Source organism: Alligator sinensis, unplaced genomic scaffold (assembly GCF_000455745.1).
Source record: "Alligator sinensis unplaced genomic scaffold, ASM45574v1 scaffold1759_1, whole genome shotgun sequence".
Lineage (NCBI taxonomy): Eukaryota > Metazoa > Chordata > Crocodylia > Alligatoridae > Alligator > Alligator sinensis.
The window spans coordinates 41,169-50,442 of record NW_005843668.1 but is presented as its reverse complement, the minus strand read 5'-3'; the positions used below and the strand labels follow the sequence as shown (position 1 = coordinate 50,442).

The 9,274-nt window shown below is 47.6% G+C and overlaps 1 long non-coding RNA gene across 2 annotated transcripts in view; it reads right to left on the bottom strand.

Annotated features, from left to right (window-relative positions):
• LOC106723360 overlaps positions 1-7,966 on the bottom strand; it is a 21,191-nt gene extending 13,225 nt beyond the window's left edge. For both annotated transcript variants that reach the window (XR_003092399.1, XR_001359247.2), the window contains exon 1: positions 7,798-7,966. This is a non-coding gene — a long non-coding RNA (uncharacterized LOC106723360). The remainder of the gene's footprint in view (positions 1-7,797) is intronic.
• Positions 7,967-9,274: the final 1,308 nt, after the last annotated feature.

Genomic DNA, 9,274 nt, shown 5'->3' with positions numbered 1-9,274 from the left:
CCACCAAGCAGGTCATTTCCTAGGCAGTAGGTATGCTGGACATTTTTCCTCCCTAGGTGCAGCACTTTGCATTTCTCCTTGTTGAATTGCATTCTGTTGTTTTCTGCCCATTTGTCCAAGCTGTCCAGGTCTGCTTGCAGCTGTTCCCTGCCCTCCGGCATGTCCACTTTGCACAGTTTTGTGTCATCCGCAAACTTGGACAGAGTACACTTCACTCCCTCGTCCAAGTCACTGATGAAGACATTGAAGAGTATCGGTCCTAGGACCGAGCCCTGCGGGACCCCACTGCCCACACCCTTCCAGGTCGAAGCCGACCCATCCACTATGACTCTCTGGGTGCGACCCTCCAGCCAATTCACCACCCACCAGACTGTGTAGTTGTCCAAGTCGCAGCCTCTTAACTTGTTCACCAGTATGGTGTGGGATACCGTATCGAAGGCCTTCCTGAAGTCTAAGTATACGACATCCACCCCTACCCCTGCGTCCAGGCGTTTTGTAACCTGGTCATAAAAAGAGACTAGATTAGTCAGGCACGATCTGCCTGCTACGAACCCTAAGATCTTCCACTCAGGACAGTGGTGGTCATATCATCATGCAGGAGTCTCAGCATGATGACAAACTTCAGCAGGTAGCCAAGGTGTTGGAGGATGGTCCACAGAGCTTCACGATTTAAGGAACTGAATGCCTTGGTCAGGTCAATGAAGGTGAGGAACAGTTCTTGATTTTGCTCCCTACATTTTTCTTGGATCTGCCTGGCAATGAAAACCATGTCCGAAGTGCCCCAGGATGGTCAGAAGCTGCACTGGGTTTCCGGAAGTATATCCTCAACAATGGGATGAAGGCAGTTCAGGAGGATGCAGGCCAGGATCTTACCCGCAATGAACAGGAGGGAAATTCCCCTGTAGTTCCCACAGTCAGATTTGTCCCCCTTCTTGTAGATGGTCATGATGGCTGCATTCTTGAGATCCCCAGTGATGTCTTCTTTGTCCCAAAGGCAGAGGATAAGCTGAAGGAGTCATGATTTGAGCCGGAGGTCACCAGCATGGTAAACCTCTGCGGGTATACCATCTGGCCCGCAGGCTTTGTTGGTTTTCATTTGTTGGATGGCCCACTTCAGCTCTCCAATGGTTGGTGGATCGCTGAGGGAATCCACCACAGGGCGTTGAGGGATAGCTTGGAGAGTCTCCTCTGATATGGTGGACACCTGGTTTAGGAGGAGTTTGAAATGCTCCTTTCAATTCAGACGGATGGCATCATCATCCTTGAGGAGCCGGGAGCCGTCCTGTGAGCCAGGAGCCATCCTGTGATCAGAGGAGGTTTTGTTCAATGGAGCGGGTCTGTAGGTTGTCTTGGTAGCCTGGAAGAAGTTATGCATGTCATGCTGGTTGGCATAGCCCTGGATCACATGCATCTTCTCCTCCCATCAGTTGTTCTTCATGTCATGGATGCATCGCTGGACCTCAGCCTTCATCTGGTGGTACACTGCCATCTTTCACCGAGTACATGGATGGTTTTACCAGGCGATGAAGGCTACACACTTCCGCTCGAGGAGACGGCAAATCTGAGCATCTTTGGCATTGAACCAGTCCTGGTTCCGTCATGATGCGAACCCAATAGCATGGGCGCAGGCATCTTGAACAGCGGACATGAGTTGCTCCCAGTGTGCCTGGATGGAGGTGTCATCAGTGGTAGGGACTTGCTCCAGCGTACTGTACAACTGGGCCTGGAACTCGTCCCACTGTTCAGGGTCCTTCAGAGCTGCGATATTCAGCCATCTCTGGGCAGTCTTCTGAGTCTTCCAGTGTCTTGGCGCTAGGCAGATGTTCATCACCGAGCGCACACTGCTGGTGGTCCATCCGGCAGTCTTCAAATCCCTTCATGGCCCTCATGACAAGCACGTCCCTCAGGTCTCTCTACCTTGGACGACAGTGTAGTCCAAGAGGTACCAGTGCTCTGACCTTGGATGCCTCCACGCAATCTTGTGCCAGTCTTTCTGGCGGAAGACGGTGTTTGTCACAATCAGGCCATGTTGGGCGCATTTGGTCAGGAACAGGAAACCGCTGGCATTAGCCTTCCCCATGCCATTCTTGCTGATAGCTCTGCTCCAAATTTCATGGTCACGTCCAGCCCAGGCGTTGAAGTCACCCAGGAGAATGACCTTGTCATCCCTGGGGATGGAGGCAAGAGTGTTGTCAAGATCGGAGTAGAACCTTTCCTTGACTTCCTCATTGGAATCTAGAGTCAGAGCATACGTGCTGATGACAGTGGCGCGTTGGTTTCAGCTAAGGTGCAGGCAAAGGGTCATCAGCCTTTCATTGACACCTGAAGGGAAATCAGGGAGTACGTCAGCGATCTCGTTCCTAATGGCAAGTATCGTCACCTTGTTGTGGTGGAGAGGCTTGCATGTTCCAATGACTCCAAGAGTGATGCTGTCTAGAGCTCATGCTCCTGGTAGGGCCACCCATGGCAGTAAAGTTGAGGGGGAGGTTCCAGACATAGAATGATCGAAGAAATCCTCAATGGCACAGCAGACGGAGGAAGGCTCTGCCCCCAATGGCTGCTAAGGCGGAAGAAGGCTGCAAGGGAGAAGTGGCCCCAGTCGTTGTGGTTCGCCATACTACTGAACCCGGCCACCAACCGCCAAGACTGTGTGGACCCGACTGTGCACTGCAGTCCCCACATTAAACATGTCACGCACGGGCTTCCATCAGGTCCAAAAGCCCTGTGGCGATGGAGGATTGGCGACGGGAGCATGGCTGTAATACCTGAAGGCCCCCAGCCAAGAATCTGCACACAGGTGGCAGATGCACGATGGTCGTTAGGCACCTATGTCAGGACAGGGGTGTCCTTCAGCAGCTATGTCTGCGACTGAGCGGCCCTTTTTAGGATACCCTCTGCTTATCCAGATTGGGAGGAGGCTAGAAAAGGTACCCCAAAAATAGGCTGTCCTATCTCTCCTGGCTGGGAAACCGCACCCAGTGGGATCACCGTTCCTGTGGTCGAAATAAGAAAAAGCTAAACTTCGGAACCTGGAATGTGAGAACACTCAATGACAACCCAAAGAGCGATTGCCCAGAAAGACGAACTGTCATTGTGGCTCAGGAGCTAGTGAGGCACAACATTGACATCACTGCTCTCAACGAAACCTGGCTTGCCAGGGAGGGACAACTGAGGGAGGTCAGCAGAGGGTACACCTTCTTCTGGAAAGGCAAACCAGACTGCGACCCCCGTATCCACAGAGTCAGTGTTCATTGGTGGTCCCTTGAAGTTGAGGATAACATCCATCAGGCTTGATGGGTCCTCAGGTGACTGAGGTGCCCGATTCTGGATGAACATGTTATTTGGCAATGGGGGCATGTTGTTGCATGGAGGTGTGGGATTCACAGCCCAGGGTTGGTCCGTGCTTGTAGGCAACTGTGAGCATGTCTTTGTAGTGGTTCCTTTGGCCACCTTTGAGCATTGGCCAATAGAGAGCTGGGAGAAGAGAATCTGGTGAGGGAGGCAGTTCTCAGACATCCAGATGCAGTGGCTTGACCATCGGAGTTAATTTCTCAAGAGCAAGGCTTCGATGAGAAGGTCCCTAATAATTATGAAAATTATTAGAGACCGGAAAAACCTGGAGACTGAAATGACTGGATTATTTACTTCAGAAAGAAGATAACTTTGGGGACAGAGACAATGAAATGACAAAAGTAAAAAAAATGACTTATACTTCTGAGAAGACAAATCAGGAGTTTTATTCTCATCTTACGAAAAAGAGACATTAAATTAAATTGGAATTTCAAAATTGGTTAAAAAAGGAAATAAGTTTTCCATACAGTAAAAGGTAACTGTGGATGCCATTAAGGCCAAAATTTAGCAACATTCAAGAGAGTTTATGTCAAGTTTATATGGAAATCAAAGTTATCAAGTTCTAACAGTTAATATTAACACATTTTGGAATACAAAATCTCATGTTTCTAGTTTTAAGAATAAGGATTGCTATTGAGAATTAGGATGTGTTTACGGTGAACACAGGAGAGGTTTCAACATTTTTTGAAATCTTTCTTCATAGGTCCACTCATTTCTGTTGCATCACATGCCCACTTCAAGGCCTGCTTTAACCTATTTTCAGGATTTTCTGTCTAATTATCTTGGATGTTTCTATATAAATATTATAGATACAATGCCAAAGGCTTTAAAAGAGATTATTACAAACAGACCAAAAAGCCCTATCCCTTCCAAGATTGTTAGACAATAAGCTTATCAACCGAAGTTTGTTAATGCTGAAATTTTTAAAAGTAACACCCTCTACTTACTCTTGCTAATAACCAACTGAAATCCTCACAAACAGTCAGTGACTGGGGCTAGATTAGAAGAGAAAACCACAAAAGGGGAGCATAATCTTTTGCAAACAGAAAGAAGTTTATCTGCAGTGTATGTATACAGACAAGTCAGTGCCATGGTTGTAATTACTTATTCTAGATATTCATAAATAACCAGTGTGTGTGTGGGCCAGACACAATGAATAATAGATTAATGTTTTCCAGGAACAACAGAGCAGGCAAAACCACATGCTAATTTAAGTCTTTGGTGATTATAACACTTTTATAGTAGATTATGATTTCTAACAATAGCAAAAGAATAAGACTGCCAAATATGGCGATTGCCAAAATATATATTGTATTTACTCGAAACCAAAATGAGGGATTTACCCCAACCAGCATGAGCGAGGGGAGGGAAGATGGAAGCCTCATATTGTATCTGAGTACCAGACTGGGGCAGGTGGTAGCTCAGCTCTGGCTTTGGCCTCAGGCTTGGGGCTGACGCTGAGCTGTCACCTGCCTTGAAGCCAGGCTGGCTCGTTTGTTAAGGAAACAGCGTGTGCCTGGGGAGACGTGCAGGTGAGCAGAGAGTGGTAGTAGGGAACCTACAGCCTTCCCCGCTGCCCCTTACCCCCTGTGCTTGCAGTAGCAGCAGGAGTAGTTAAATTGTTGTGTGCGTGTACATGTGCATCTCTGTGTGTGTTTAAACTCTAAAGCCTGCTAGGTTCTGGCTGGCAAAAAAAAAAAAAAATCAATTGCTTGCCTTTTTGGGGTTTTTTTAAAGGAGAGAATTACCACTGTTTGAATTCCCTGATTGTAGTTGAAAATTGGTGAACAAATCTTTCTGTCTCCAGTCACAACTAGTCTTTGACCAGAGAACTGATGGGTAACACATTCAAAGAGAGAGTTAGGGAATGTCTTATGCTTGAAACTTCTTGTGGATATTGTAAATACACATTAAGTGATACCCAACAACTGCTGTGTAAGTAGTGCATACACAAAGCACGGTTACCTCATGACTAAGGTAATTTGACTTCATATCACAGCATTTTCAAAGAACTGTAATGTTTCTAAGCAAGCATGTCAAAATTTAAGTATCCAGTAATAGTGACCCCAGAATATTAGATGGGGTGGAGGTAACCAGGACAACCCAGGTAGCAAACAAGGCAGTGGGGGCTTTGGACAGACTTTGTAGGGGTCCAACAACTGTTCCAGGATAAGGATGCATCCACTTATCTTTTTTTTTAATGTGCATTTATCTGCAAAGTATAATTCTCAACAAAAAAATTCTGTTTGTGCATGCAAATCACTTTGATATGAAATAATAAAAATGAAACTTCAACCAATTTCAAGTACCGGCAAGTCCCTAACACTGGTACACTTTTCTCCCAAAATGAGACTTCATTGCAGAGTCTGATAGCAACTAGATGCAACTACTTTCCCTAAGACTTGCAGCTCATTTTTATGGATCAGCTTAGCCCTGTTTCTTTCTACCATACTCTCATTGGCAGCTAAGTATTCGGAAAGTTTAGCTGCCCTGATTAGCATTTTCTCATCTCCTCACGAGTGAAACAGCTTCAGTTTTTGCTCCGTTTTCTTTGGGCTCCTCTGACCATCTTTACTTGCAGATGGTAGCACAACACACCTGGGTCAGTGGCATATTTTAAAGCTAACCACGTAGACTGAATACTACCTGTCCAGTAATTAGATGACTGATGTTCAGGGATCCAGGTTTTTCATTTCCCATGGAAAACCAGAGTAAAATCCGGATTTCCCTCCTTATCGGAGTAAAATGTGGATCTCTCATTTTAACAGAAAAACCCACAAATTTTGCAGTTTTGCAACAAGTCCTCTGCAGGCTGGCAGAGTTCCAGCCTGCAGGGGGCTGGAGGGAGCAGGAGGAAGGCAGTCAGGCAGGGGGCACCATGTACATGTACATTCACGTGGCTCCAGGCAGCCTGGAGAGCAGCTCCCCTAGGTAAGTGCAGAGAGTGGGGGAGGGAAGAAACTGAGGCCCCTATTGGGAGGGAGGAAGACAGCTGGGCAGGGCTGGGGCTGCCACCCAGCTAGGCAATGTGTGTGGCTTGGGGCCCAGGGCTGCAGTGTGCGGCTACAGGACCCCAGTGGGGAGCTAGATGGGCCGCAGGTGGCTTGTCCAGGGGGTGGAGGGGGAGGGTGGCTCCCTGCTGTGGCGTGCACTCCTGGGGGCAGGGGGGATCTGCACCCCTCAGATCTGTGCGTGGGTTGGGGTTGGGTTCCTACCTTGCTGCCCTCCCCCGGGGCCTCTACAGCCCGGTGGGCACGACCCAGTGTGGCAGTGCAGTGTGCTGCCATGCAGGAAAGCTACTTGCAGCTGCGAGCTCCACACTGCCCTGGCAATACATCCCAACTGCATGGCAGCAGTGAGGGGCCCTCACTGCAGGGTAGCACGGCAAGCAACTTTACCGTGTGCCTGCTGTTCCCTGGTGTGCCAGGTCATACCCACTGGGCTGTGGAGGCCCTAGGGGAGGGCAGCAGATTGGGAGCTAGAGCCTATGCCCACTCCCACTCCTGCCCTGCGCACAGATCTGGGGGGTGCAGATCCCCCCCTTTACCCAAGAGTGCATGTTGTGGTGGAGAGTCATCCCCCACACCCGAGCCCACAGCAGGGGCGAGGTAGGCTCTGCTCCTCTGCAGCACACACCGCCTCCTGCCACGGGCAGGGGAGCAGGAGCTGTTGGTGCACGGTGAGGGGTACTAGCAAGGCTGCGGGGGCTATGTAGGGGGCCTTTAATTTTAATCAAGGATTTGGGACGCTTTATTAGAGAATTTGTGAGTTTTTATCAGAGAATTCACGGTTTTTTAAAAGGGAAAACAAGGATCCCCGCTGTTTCATTTTGGTCTTTATTTGTTCCTTTTTAGCCATAAATTATTTTATATATAGGAACTTAAATCATGATTTTGTGTTTTTCACAGAAGCCACAATTTGAGGTGGTTTTTTTGAAAAGCAGCATACTCCATGATTTTCAGCTGAATTGGGGGGGGGAAACGGGGAACGATGACGACACTTACTGAAAATATGCTGGCTCCTACTGGGAGCCAGCTGTTCTCACAGCCACTGACACACAGAAAGGGAGCCAAGCTGGTGGCTGCCCCCTCCAACCTCTATGGTTGACTAGCCAAAAGGACCGCCCAATCAGTGGAGAGGGGTGGAACCACATGAATGGCAGCCCCCGTGGCCAATCATCGGCGAGGGGTGGGTCTCCACCAGGGCTACAAAGCCATTTGGCAGCATGGGGGGCCTTTGCTGTGAAAAACCAAGAAAATGGTTGCGGGGACCGCATTCAGCCCATAAAATTGCCTGCCTGCTTCCTTGATTTTGGTAGGTCCCTAGTTGTATACAAAAATAAACAAGCAAGCAAGCATCAACTCTCCCAAAAATCTGGCCAATAACTTTGTTAGATGAATAGAATTAAAAAAAAACATTTTTAACTTTTTTTTTGAATGGACTAACCTTCAGATTTTCTGAGTGCCTGAGAGTCTTTGTCATGTCACCAATGTTCTCAACTGATGGCACTGCCTGTACCTTGGTACCATCCCCTGACTCCAGGCCAGAAAGCAATGCTTGTGCACAACTGCAATGGGGCTCCTTGACTTTCTGACCAGATATCAAGTAAGTCTTCAACCCTAAGGAAAAAATGGTACAATTAGAACAGTAGAAAGCCACTTAATGATCACCTTTGTGTTTCTTACATATGAAATATAGAAAATAGATATTCTAGATGAATATCACAATTCAGAAATATATAAAAAATAGCTAACTTCAGTTGAACACAAAACTGAAGAACATGGATATCATTAACATTAAGAAGTTACCAATTAGAATTTTCTATTGTATTTGGAAATGGAATATGCATTGTTTAGGATTGCTCAACAACCACTGTGCAGTTTATGGAAAACTGCACATTCCTTATTCTACCCTCCTGTGAATGGGATTGGAGTAATGAACTTCAACATTCTAATCTCACTTTGGACATTCATACCCTCACTGGTCCTTAGCATGTTTATACCCTGATTTTTAAGTTGCTGACAAGTAGCAGTTCCACTGATATTTACATCTCCCAAGGATATATTACACGCTGACCTAAAAATCAGATTATTGATCTTAATCTCCCTTTCTGCATCTATGCAGCAGAGACAATTTGTACATTGCATACCCATAGACCAGGGGCGGGCAAAATCCGGCCCACAGGCCAAATCCAGCCTGTCAGGCCATTCTATCCAGCCCGCAGGTCCCCTAAAAAATTTAGTAAATTAATATTTATTTGCTCTTGGCTGCCTGTCAAAGATGAAAGGAGACAGGGGCAGTAGGGCCCAGAGGGAGCCAGCAGGACAAAGCAGCCCAGCCCCACCCCACCTCCAGCCATTTCCCTTCCCTCACACTGCTCCAGCACTATGTGGCTCCCAATCGCATCAATGCACCACGGGAGCACAGGGCTATGCCAGTACTGGAGGGGGGGGGGGGGGAGGGCCAGGATTGTAGGGAGGGGCAGCATGTGTGAGAGAGAGAGAGAGAGAGAGAGAGAGTGAGTGTGAGAGAGTGTGAGAGTAGGGAGGGGCAGAGAGAGAGAGAGAGAGAGTGTGTGTGTGTGTGTGTGTGTGTGTGGAGGCACAGAGTATGTGTTGGTTTGTAGGGTGAGATCCACACCCCCCCCACTGCCATAGATGCACACCCTCACACCCTCCCCACACACACAACCCCCCACAAACCCCATCCCCACCCAAATTCCCCAGCCACACATCCTCAGCCCCCCACAAACCTCTACCCCCCCACAATATACAAGAGTGAGACGTAATTTTAAGCTATTATATACGATCACCTCTGCATTCACTATACAAACACATGTAAACAAAGACAAAAATATTTTTTAAAACCAATTAATGAATGTTGTAGATGTTCACTTTTTAGAATATAATTTGGTATTTTTCTG